The sequence below is a fragment of the Delphinapterus leucas genome, chromosome 19, assembly GCF_059928025.1.
Source record: "Delphinapterus leucas isolate spDelLeu-1000000601 "Yukka" chromosome 19, BTC_Dleu_Yukka2, whole genome shotgun sequence".
In the NCBI taxonomy this organism is placed as follows: domain Eukaryota; kingdom Metazoa; phylum Chordata; class Mammalia; order Artiodactyla; family Monodontidae; genus Delphinapterus; species Delphinapterus leucas.
This window is the reverse complement of record NC_143147.1, coordinates 24,027,091-24,039,163: the sequence shown is the minus strand read 5'-3', so window position 1 is coordinate 24,039,163 and position 12,073 is coordinate 24,027,091. Positions and strand designations below refer to the sequence as shown.

General features: G+C 36.8%; 1 protein-coding gene across 9 annotated transcripts in view; it reads right to left on the bottom strand.

The window, feature by feature from the left end:
- NF1 (neurofibromin 1) overlaps nt 1-12,073 on the bottom strand; it is a 255,886-nt gene that overhangs the window by 165,873 nt on the left and 77,940 nt on the right. The gene's annotated exons all lie outside the window — the stretch shown is intronic.

Here is a 12,073-nt window from a genome sequence, read left to right as displayed (position 1 = left end):
CCTGTTCTTCCCTTTCTTTGTTGAATTATTAAAGGAACATGAGAAAACATCCTTCCCAAACAATGTAGTTGACTTCCCAACCCTGAATTTAGCTGATCAAATTCTCTTTTTTATATTATCTTTAATTTCTAAATATTATAGTTTCTTGTTTATTGTCTATCTCAAATTGTTCCATCTTTATCTAAAACTCCAGGCTATATTCAAGCTTCAGCCTTCTAACTAAGGATATATCTAAGGCTGTTCTAGTGCTCTAAATTCCATTCCTCATAGAAAGTTATGCATTCTTGTGATCTCAAGCCCTCTCTACAGCTCATTAACAAATTTCTCCCTTTGGCCTTACTCCTAACTGAAAATAATACATCTATACTTACACACCTTCTCAAATATAACATGCCAAAAGGTAAACTCACGCAACAACAGCAGAATATACATTCTTCTCAAACACACAAGCAACAATTTCCAGGATGGACCATATGTTAGGCCACAAGTCTTAATAAATTTAAAGAGATTAAAATAATAAATATAATCTTTCTGATCACAATGAAATGAAACTAGAAATCAACAGCAGAAGGAAAACTGGAAAATTCACAAATGTGTAAAAATTAAACAACACCCTTGGTCAAAGAAAAAAACCACAAAGAAAATTAGAAAATATCTTGAGACAAATCAAAGTAAAAATACAACATACCAAAAATTAAAGAAAACAGTGCTAAGTGGAAATTTTATAGCTGGAAACTCTTACATTAAAAAAGAAGGGAGTTCTCAAATCAATATGAAATAGAGAATAGAAAAACGGGGAAAAAATCAACAAAATCAAAAGTTGGCTCTTTGCAAAGGTCAAGAAATTTACAAACCTTTAGCTAAATTAAGAAAAAAAGAAGACTCAAATTACTAAAGATCAGAATTGAAAATGAGGACATTACTGTTTTTACAGAAATAAAGATTATTACACTATGAAAAATTATACACCAACAAACAGGATAATCCAGACAAATGGGCAAATTCCTAGAAGCACACAATCTACCAAAACTGACTCATTAAGAAACAGAAAATCTAAATAGAACTATAACTAGCAAGGAGATGAAATCAGTAATAAAAAACCTCCCTACAAAGAAAAAGCCCAGGATCAGACGGCTTCACTGGTGAATACTCTATCAAGTATTTAAAGAAGAATTAACACCAGTCCTTCTCAAACACTTCTGGAAAATTAAAGGAGAAGGAACACTTCCTAACTCATCCCATGAGGCTAGCAATACTCTAATATGAAGGCCAAACAAAGACAATGCAAGAAAACTATGGACAAATTTCCCTTAAGAATACCTATGAAAGAATCCTCAACATGAATTAGCAAACCAAAGCCAGCAGCATAGTAAAAGGATTATATACTATGACCAAGTGGGATTTATTCCTAGAGGACATGAATGGTTCAACAACAAAATCAATCAACGTAATACATCACATAAATAAAATGAAGGGAAAAAAATCATCACCATTGATGCAGAAAAAGCATTTGGCAAAATTCAACACCCTCCCACGACAGAAACACTGAATAAGCTTCCTCAACATGATAAAAGCTATATATGAACAACCCATAGTGAACATCATACTTAATGGTGAACAGCTGAAAGCTACTGGTCTAATATTAGGAACAAGATATGGACGCCTGCTTTTGCCACTTCTATTAAACATACTAGTGGAAGTTCTACGCAGAGCAATTAGAAAAAGAAAAGGAAATGAGAAAAGAAAAAGAAATAAAAGCCATCCAAACTGGAAAGGAAGAAGTTATCTCTGTTCTCAGATGACATGATCTATATGTAGAAAACCTTGAAGATAACACACAAACACACAAAAAGCCTGTTAGAGCTAGTAAACAAATTCAGCAAAGTTGTAGGATACAAAATCAACACACAAAAGTCAACTGCATTTCTATACGCCAGCAATGAACAATTTAAAAAGGAAATTAAGAAAACAATTCCACTTATGAAAGCATCAAAAAGAATAAAATACTTAGGAATTAACCAAAGAGATGAAAGACTTGCACAATGAAAGCTATAAAACAGTGCTGAAAGAAATCAAAGAAGATATAAACGGAAGCACATCCCATGTTCAAGGATTGGAAACGTAACACTGTTAAGATGGCAATACTATCCAAAGCACTCTACAGATTCAATGTAGTCCTTATCAAAACCCCAATAGTGTTTTTTGCAGAAATAGAAAAACCCACCCAAAAATTCATATGGTATTTCAAAGGAAGCCAAAAAGCCAAAACAATCTTGAAAAAGAAGAACAAAGTTGGAAGGCTCAAACTTCCTGATTTCAAAACTTACTACAAAGCTACAGTAATCAAAACTCTGTGATACTGGTATAAAGACAGACATATAGACCACTGGAATAGAGGAGAAAGTGCAGAAAGATATCCTCAAATATATGATCAAATTCAGTGGAGAAAGTATAGTTTTTTTCAACAAAGAGAGCTGGAAAAACTGGATGTCCACATGCAAAAGAATGAAGTCAGATTCTTCCCTTACTCTATATACAAAAATGAACTCAAAATGGATCAAAGATCTAAACAACTAAAGCTATAAAATCCTATAAGAGAATATACAAGACAATCTTTACAACACCGAATTTGGCAATCATTTCTTGATATGATACCAGAAAAAGCACAAGCAACAAAAAATAAACTGGACTTCATCAAAATTAAAAAACTTTTGTGGTCTACAAGAGACCCACTTTAGACCTAGAGACACATACAGACTGAAAGTAAGGGGATGGAAAAAGATATTCCATGCAAATGGAAACCAAAAGAAAGCTGGAGTAGCAATTCTCATATCAGACAAAATAGACTTTAAAATAAGGACTATTGAAAGAGACAAAGAAGGACACTACATAATGATCAAGGGATCGATCCAAGAAGAAGATATAACAATTGTAAATATTTATGCACCCAACATAGGAGCACCTCAATACATAAAGCAAATACTAACAGCCATAAAAGGGGAGATCGACAGTAACACATTCACAGTAGGGGACTTTAACACCCCACTTTCACCCATGGACAGATCATCCAAAATGAAAATAAATAAGGAAACACAAGCTTTAAATGATACATTAAACAAGATGGACTTAATTAATATTTATAGGACACTCCATCCAAAAACAACAGAATACACATTTTTCTCAAGTGCTCATGGAACGTTTTCCAGGATAGATCATATCTTGGATCACAAATCAAGCCTTGGTAAATTTAAGAAAATTGAAATTGTATCAAGTATCTTTTCTGACCACAACGCCATGAGACTAGATATCAATTACAGGAAAAGATCTGTAAAAAATACAAACACATGGAGGCTAAACAATACACTACTTAATAATGAAGTGATCACTGAAGAAATCAAAGAGGAAATAAAAAAATACCTAGAAACAAATGACAATGGAGACACAACAACCCAAAACCTATGGGATGCAGCAAAAGCAGTTCTAAGGGGGAAGTTTATAGCAATAAAAGCCCACCTTAAGAAGCAGGAAACATCTCGAATAAACAACCTAACCTTGCACCTCAAGCAATTAGAGAAAGAAGAACAAAAAAAACCCAAAGCTAGCAGAAGGAAAGAAATCATAAAAATCAGATCAGAAATAAATGAAAAAGAAATGAAGGAAACGATAGCAAAGATCAATAAAACTAAAAGCTGGTTCTTTGAGAAGATAAACAAAATAGATAAACCACTAGCCAGACTCATCAAGAAAAAAAGGGAGAAGACTCAAATCAATAGAATTAGAAATGAAAAAGGAGAAGTAACAACTGACACTGCAGAAATAAAAAAAATCATGAGAGATTACTACAAGCAACTCTATGCCAATAAAATGGACAATCTGGAAGAAATGGACAAATTCTTAGAAATGCACAACCTGCCAAGACTGAATCAGGAAGAAATAGAAAATATGAACAGACCAATCACAAGCACTGAAATTGAAACTGTGATTAAAAATCTTCCAACAAACAAAAGCCCAGGTCCAGATGGCTTCACAGGTGAATTCTATCAAACGTTTAGAGAAGAGCTAACACCTATCCTTCTCGAACTCTTCCAAAATATAGCAGAGGGAGGAACACTCCCAAATTCCTTCTACGAGGCCACCATCACCTTGATACCAAAACCAGACAAGGATGTCACAAAGAAAGAAAACTACAGGCCAATATCACTGATGAACATAGATGCAAAAATCCTCAACAAAATACTAGCAAACAGAATCCAACAGCACATTAAAAGGATCATACACCATGATCAAGTGGGGTTTATTCCAGGAATGCAAGGATTCTTCAATATACGCAAATCTATCAATGTGATAAACCATATTAACAAACTGAAGGAGAAAAACCATATGATCATCTCAATAGATGCAGAGAAAGCTTTCAACAAAATTCAACACCCATTTATGATAAAAACCCTGCAGAAAGTAGGCACAGAGGGAACTTTCCTCAACATAATAAAGGCCATATATGACAAGCCCACAGCAAACATCATCCTCAATGGTGAAAAACTGAAAGCATTTCCACTAAGATCAGGAACAAGGCAAGGTTGCCCACTCTTATTCAACATAGTTTTGGAAGTTTTAGCCACAGCAATCAGAGAAGAAAAGGAAATAAAAGGAATCCAAATCGGAAAAGAAGAAGTAAAGCTGTCACTGTTTGCAGATGACATGATACTATACATAGAGAATCCTAAAGATGCTACCAGAAAACTACTAGAGCTAATCAACGAATTTGGTAAAGTAGCAGGATACAAAATTAATGCACAGAAACCTCTGGCATTCCTATATACTAATGATGAAAAATCTGAAAGTGAAATCAAGAAAACACTCCCATTTACCATTGCAACAAAAAGAATAAAATATCTAGGAATAAACCTACCTAAGGAACAAAAGATCTGTATGCAGAAAATCATAAGACACTGATGAAAGAAATTAAAGATGATACAAACAGATGGAGAGATATACCATGTTCTTGGATGGGAAAAATCAACACTGTGAAAATGACTATACTACCCAAAGCAATCTACAGATTCACTGCAATCCCTATCAAACTACCACTGGCATTTCTCACAGAACTAGAACAAAAAAGTTCACAATTTGTATGGAAACACAAAAGACCCCGAATAGCCAAAGCAGTCTTGAGAATGAAAAAAGGAGCTGGAGGAATCAGGCTCCCTGACTTCAGACTATACTACAAAGCTACAGCAATCAAGACAGTATGGTACTGGCACAAAAACAGAAAGATAGATCAATGGAACAGGATAGAAAGCCCAGAGATAAACCCACGCACATATGGACACCTTATCTTTGATAAAGGTGGCAGGAATGTACAGTGGAGAAAGGACAGCCTCTTCAATAAATGGTGCTGGGAAAACTGGACAGGTACATGTAAAAGTATGAGAGTAGATCACTCCCTAACACCATACACAAAAATAAGCTCAAAATGGATTAAAGACCTAAATATAAGGCCAGAAACGATCAAACTCTTAGAGGAAAACGTAGGCAGAACACTCTATGACATAAATCACAGCAAGATCCTTTCTGACCCACCTCCTAGAGTAATGGAAATAAAAACAAAAATAAACAAATGGGACCTAATGAAACTTCAAAGCTTTTGCACAGCAAAGGAAACCATAATCAAGACCAAAAGACAACCCTCAGAATGGGAGAAAATATTTGCAAATGAAGCAACTGACAAAGGATTAATCTCCAAAATTTACAAGCAGCTCATGCAGCTCAATAACAAAAAAACAAACAACCCAATCCAAAAATGGGCAGAAGACCTAAATAGACATTTCTCCAAAGAAGATATACAGAATGCCAACAAACACATGAAAGAATGCTCAACATCATTAATCATTAGAGAAATGCAAATCAAAACTACAATGAGATATCATCTCACACCAGTCAGAATGGCCATCATCAAAAAATCTACAAACAGTAAATGCTGGAGAGGGTGTGGAGAAAAGGGAACACTCTTGCACTGCTGGTGGGAATGTGAATTGGTTCAGCCACTATGGAGAACAGTATGGAGGTTCCTTAAAAAACTACAAATAGAATTACCATATGACCCAGCAATCCCACTACTGGGCATATACCCTGAGAAAACCAAAATTCAAAAAGAGTCATGTACCAAAATGTTCATTGCAGCTCTATTTACAATAGCCCGGAGATGGAAACAACCTAAGCGCCCATCATCGGATGAATGGATAAAGAAGATGTGGCACATATATACAATGGAATATTACTCAGCCTTAAAAAGAAATAAAATTGAGCTATTTGTAATGAGATGGATAGACCTAGAGTCTGTCATACAGAGTGAAGTAAGTCAGAAAGAAAAAGACAAATACCGTATGCTAACACATATATATGGAATTTAAGGGAAAAAAATGTCATGAAGAACCTAGGGGTAAGACAGGAATAAAGACGCAGACCTACTGGAGAACGGACTTGAGGATATGGGGAGGGGGAAGGGTGAGCTTTGACAGGGCAAGAGTCATGGACATATACACACTAACAAACGTAGTAAGGTAGATAGCTAGGGGGAAGCAGCCACAAGGCACAGGGATATTAGCTCGGTGCTTTGTGACAGCCTGAAGGGGTGGGATAGGGAGAGTGGGAGGGAGGGAGACGCAAGAGGGAAGACATATGGGAACATACGTATATGTATAACTGATTCACTTTGTTATAAAGCAGAAACTAACACACCATTGTAAAGCAATTATACCCCAATAAAGATGTTTAAAAAAAAAAAAACAAAAAACTTTTGTGTATCAAAGGACATTGAGGTGAAATGACAATCCGCAGAATGAAAGAAAATATTTGCAAATCATGTATCTGAAAAGGGATTAATATCCACAATATTTAAAGAACTCCTACAACTCAACAACACAAAAACACTGTGAGTGTACTCAACACCACTGAACTGTACACTTAAAAACAGTTAAAAGGGTAAATTTTTTGCTACTTCACCACAACATAAATAAGTAAATAAAAATTTAAAAGCTAAACTCATATTTCCTCTGAACCAACTCCCACTTTGGACTTCCTTTTGATCAGTCTCAAACACTATTCTGCATATCTCACCTCTAACCCTAATCTTTAGACTTCTCCTAATTGCCTAAAGAATAAAGTTTAAATCCAAACTGGCTCACAGTGTCTTCCAGATTACTCACATCTGCTCTTCATCTTCACTTCTTGTAACTGCCTGTGTGAACCTTCCACTCTCTAGCTAACTTTTCTGAACATACCTTCAACATTTTTATATCCATTTTCTTGATTACCCTGGCTTGAACAACACTCACTTTCTTTCTCTAATCTAAATTCCTTTCTTATTTCAGGTTCAACTAAGGTTCCACACCTCTTCCATAAAACCTTCCTAACTATCCAAGCTTCATCTGAATCCTTACAGCACATATAGCCTGTATTATTATCCTAGTAAACAGGTACTCTTGATAAATAACTTTTTATCCATAAAGGAATAACGGGGACTTCCCTGGTGGCGCAGTGGTTAAGAATCCGCCTGCCAATGCAGGGAACACGGGTTCGATCCCTGGTCTGGGAAGATCTCACATGCCGCGGAGCAACTAAACCTGTGAGCCACAACTACTGAGCCCACGTGCGCCTAGAGCCAGTGCTCCGCAACAAGAGAAGCCACCGCAATGAGAACCCCACGCGCCGCAATGAAGAGCAGCCCCGACTCGCTGCAACTAGAGAAAGCCCGCATGCAGCAACAAAGACCCAACACAGCTAAATATATATATTATTTATTTATTTTTAAAAAAAATAACCGGGAATTCTAGGGAGACAGCAGTCTTAAGCCATCCTTGACTGCTGATCTCTCCTCTAGCTCCTTTATTCCTTGGTTCCCATGTCCACCTCTTGTTCCTGCAGATATAGCCATATTTCTCAGCCTCTCTTACAGTTAAATGTGGCTATATGACTGAGTTCAACTAATGAAATGTGAATGAAAGAGATGCACGCTATTTAAGGGCCTGACCCATAAAAATCCTCAGCATGCTTTTTCTCTATGTTATATTTTTCCCTCTGGCTCACAGAATGGAAACAACTCCCACAGAAGCCATGTATGGAAAATGGCAGTCGTTGCTGGCCAAGGTCCTAAGAAACCACAAAGAGGAGGACTGTCCTGCAGTTCGGCTGCTCAATACTATTTCATTAAGTATAATAAAGTTCTATTTGGTTGAGCTGTTATACTACCTACCCTAATACAGTAAGATAGTAATACAACTAAAAATAATAAAATTTAGAAACTGAAAAATAGAACTGCTTTCCATACACAGTCTACAGTCTAGGATTGGTGTAAATGAAAGCCTGATCCAATCTGTTTAGGGTTCTATTTGTTTGTTGTTTGTTGCCTTGCTTGCTTTATAATAAAGCACTACGCATGATTACCAAAGCCTGGAAGGAGTTCTGCCACACTGCCAAAGTCAATTGGCTACCTGTGGGAGCCCAGCCAGCTAAACCAAGCATTTCTCACAGCATACTATCTCAAGCCACCTACAGGGTAGTTCTAAGAGTAGTATTAAAGATTTGCATTAAATTCTGTGTCCTACTAAAATTATACACATTCTACTCTGATGACCATGAAACACCTTTTTAAACAAATATGTACCACAATTAATTTTTTTAATCACAAAAAACTAACAATTTAGAAACTATAAAACATTCCTCTAAGTCGAATATGGCATCATTAAGTAACAGAAATTAGAAATTGATAATTACTAAAATTGAGGAAACTTCATCTGAAAACCAAGACTGCTGCTAAAAAGTAAAATCCAAAGCCTTCCAGATACTTCTACAATTTTTGAAAAATTGCAAATAGATGAACTAAACCATTACCTCAGAAAATAAATGTTAGAAAATATAAAGTCAAAATGCCAGGTTTTGGGCTTCCCTGGTGGCGCAGTGGTTAAGAATCCACCTGCCGGGCTTCCCTGGTGGCGCAGTGGTTGAGAGTCCGCCTGCCGATGCAGAGGACGCGGGTTCGTGCCTCGGCCCGGGAAGATCCCACATGCCACAGAACGGCTGAGCCTGTGCGCCTGAAGCCTGTGCTCCGCAACGGTAGACGCCACGGCAGTGAGAGGCCCGTGTACCGCAAAAAAAAAAAAAAAAGAATCCACCTGCCAATGCAGGGGACATGGATTTGAGCCCTGGTCCAGGAAGATCCCACATGCCGTGGAACAACTAAGCCCATGTGCCACAACTACTGAAGCCCACACACCTAGAGCCCATGCTTCGCAACAAGAGAAGCCACTGCAATGAGAAGCTCGCACATCACAACGAAGAGTAGCCCCCGCTCACCGCAACTAGAGAAGGCACACGCACAGCAACGACGACCCAATGCAGCCAAAAAAAAAAAAGCCAGGTTTTAAAGACCAATAGAATAGATAAACCCTAGTAAACAAGAATGAGGAAACATGAGACATATTAGAAATGAGGAAAGAGTTATAAACATGGATATTGAGGAAAATAATTAGAAGAGAATATATAAGTATTATAAATAAACATTGTGTCTATATATTTCTATATTATAAATAAAATATGTAGATATACGTAACTCCTTGCCAATAAAATTGAAAAATATATTTCCTAGCAAAGAATAAACTGTCAAAAGTAACCTTAAAGGAGACAAAACTTCCTCAAAAAATTAAAAATAGAATTTACATACAATCCAACCATACCACTTCTGTGTATATATACAAAAGAATTGAAAGCAGAGTCTCAAAGAGATATCTGTATACCCATGTTCACAGCAGTATTATTTGTAATAGCTAAAAGGTGGAAGCAACCCAAAAGTCCAGGGACAAATGAAATTGGATAAACAAAATATAGTATGTACATTCAATGGAATATTACTCAGCCTTAAAGAAAGGAAATTCTGACACATGTTACAAAGTGGATGAACCTTGAGGACATTATGCTAAGTGAAATAAGACAGCCACAAAAAGACAAACACTCTATATTTCCACTTATATGAGGCATCTAGAGTAGTCAAATTCATTGAGACAGAAAGTAGAATGGTGGCTGTTAGGGGCTAGCGGGAGGGGAATATGGGGAGTTATTGTTTCATAACAAAATGAACAATGGTTATTAAACTTTAGTGTGCACAACAATCGCTTAGAGGGTTTGCTGAAAACAGGTTGCTAGCTGTACCCCACGCCTAGAGCTTCTGTTTCAGCAGACCTAGAGCGGGGACCTAACAATTTGCATTTCTAAGAAGTTTCCAGGTGATGCAGATGCTGCTGCTCTTAAGACCACACTCTGAGAAGCACTGAACTAGATCTTGATCTCAATCTCTCTGTCTCATAAAAATTTTAAAAAGTAGACTAGAAGGATATATACCAACCCTTGACAGTGGCTGTTCCCAGGGAAAAAGGAAAGAAAATGGGATTAGTGGAATCAAAGGGGACTTGAGCTTTATCTGGAATTAAAGGAGAATTTATGCAACTATTATTTGTTCAATTTTTAAAATCATATGTAAATAGAAAAAAGATAAGCAATATATCATAATGTTAATATGAGTATGGGTCATTGTTATATTCGTTGTACACTTCAAATATTTCTGCCAAAAAAGATAATATAGTCAAAAGAAATGATGGTCTGGAAAAAATATTTACAACCAACTGAAAATAATGGATTACTGCTCCTAATAAACAAAAAGTCTCATTAAGCTCTACCCACCACTAGTCCCTCCCATCAGGAAACTTGCACAAGCCTCTTGGAAAGCCTCATCCACCAGAGGGCAGACAGCAAAAGGAAGAAGAACTACAGTCTGACAGCCTGTGGAACAAAAACCACATTCACAGAAGGACAAGATGAAAAGGCAGAGGGCTATGTACCAGATGAAGGAACAAGATAAAACCCCTGAAAAACAGCTAAATGAAGTGGAGATAGGCAACCTTCCAGAAAAAGAATTCAGAATAATGATAGTGAAGATGATCCAGGATCTTGGAAAAACAATGGAGGCAAAGATCGAAAAGATGCAAGAAATGTTTAACAAACACCTAGAAGAATTAAAGAACAAACAAACAGAGATGAACAATACAATAACTGAAATAAAAAATACACTACAAGTAATCAATAGCAGAGTAACTGTGGCAGAAGAACGGATAAGTGACCTGGAAGACAAAATGGTGGAATTCACTGCTGTGGAACAGGATACAGAAAAAAGAATGAAAAGAAACGAAGACAGCCTAAGAGACCTCTGGGGCAACATTAAATGCAACAACATTCGCATTATAGGGGTCCAAGAAGGAGAAGAGAGACAGAAAGGACAAGAGAAAATATTTGAAGAGATTACAGTTGAAAACTTCCCTAACATGGGAAAGGAAATAGCCACCCAAGTCCAGGAAGCACAACGAGTCCCATACAGGATAAACCCAAGTAGAAACACACCAAGACACATAGTAATCAAATTGGCAAAAATTAAAGACAAAGAAAAATTACTGAAAGCAGCAAGGGAAAAAGGACAAATAACATACAAGGGAACTCCCATAAAGTTAACAGCTGATTTCTCAGCAGAAACTCTACAAGCCAGAAGGGAGTGGCATGATATACTTAAAGTGATGAAAGGGAAGAACCTACAACCAAGACTACTCTACCCAGCAAGGATCTCATTCAGGTTTGATGGAGAAATCAAAAGCTTTACAGACAAGCAAAAGCTAAGAGAATTCAGCACCACCAAACCAGCTGTACAATAAATGCTAAAGGAACTTCTCTAAGTGGGAAACATAACAGAAGAAAAGGACCTACAAAAACAAACCCAAAACAATTAAGAAAATGGTCATAGGAACATACATATCAATAATTACCTTACACATGAATGGATTAAATGCTCCAACCAAAAGACACAGGAAGGCTCAATGGATACAAAAACAAGACCCATATATATGCTGTCTACAAGAGACCCACTTCAGACCTAGGGACACATACAGACTGAAAGTGAGGGGATGGAAAAAGATATTCCATGCAAATGGAAATCAAAAGAAAGCTGGAGTAGCAATACTCATATCAGATAAACTAG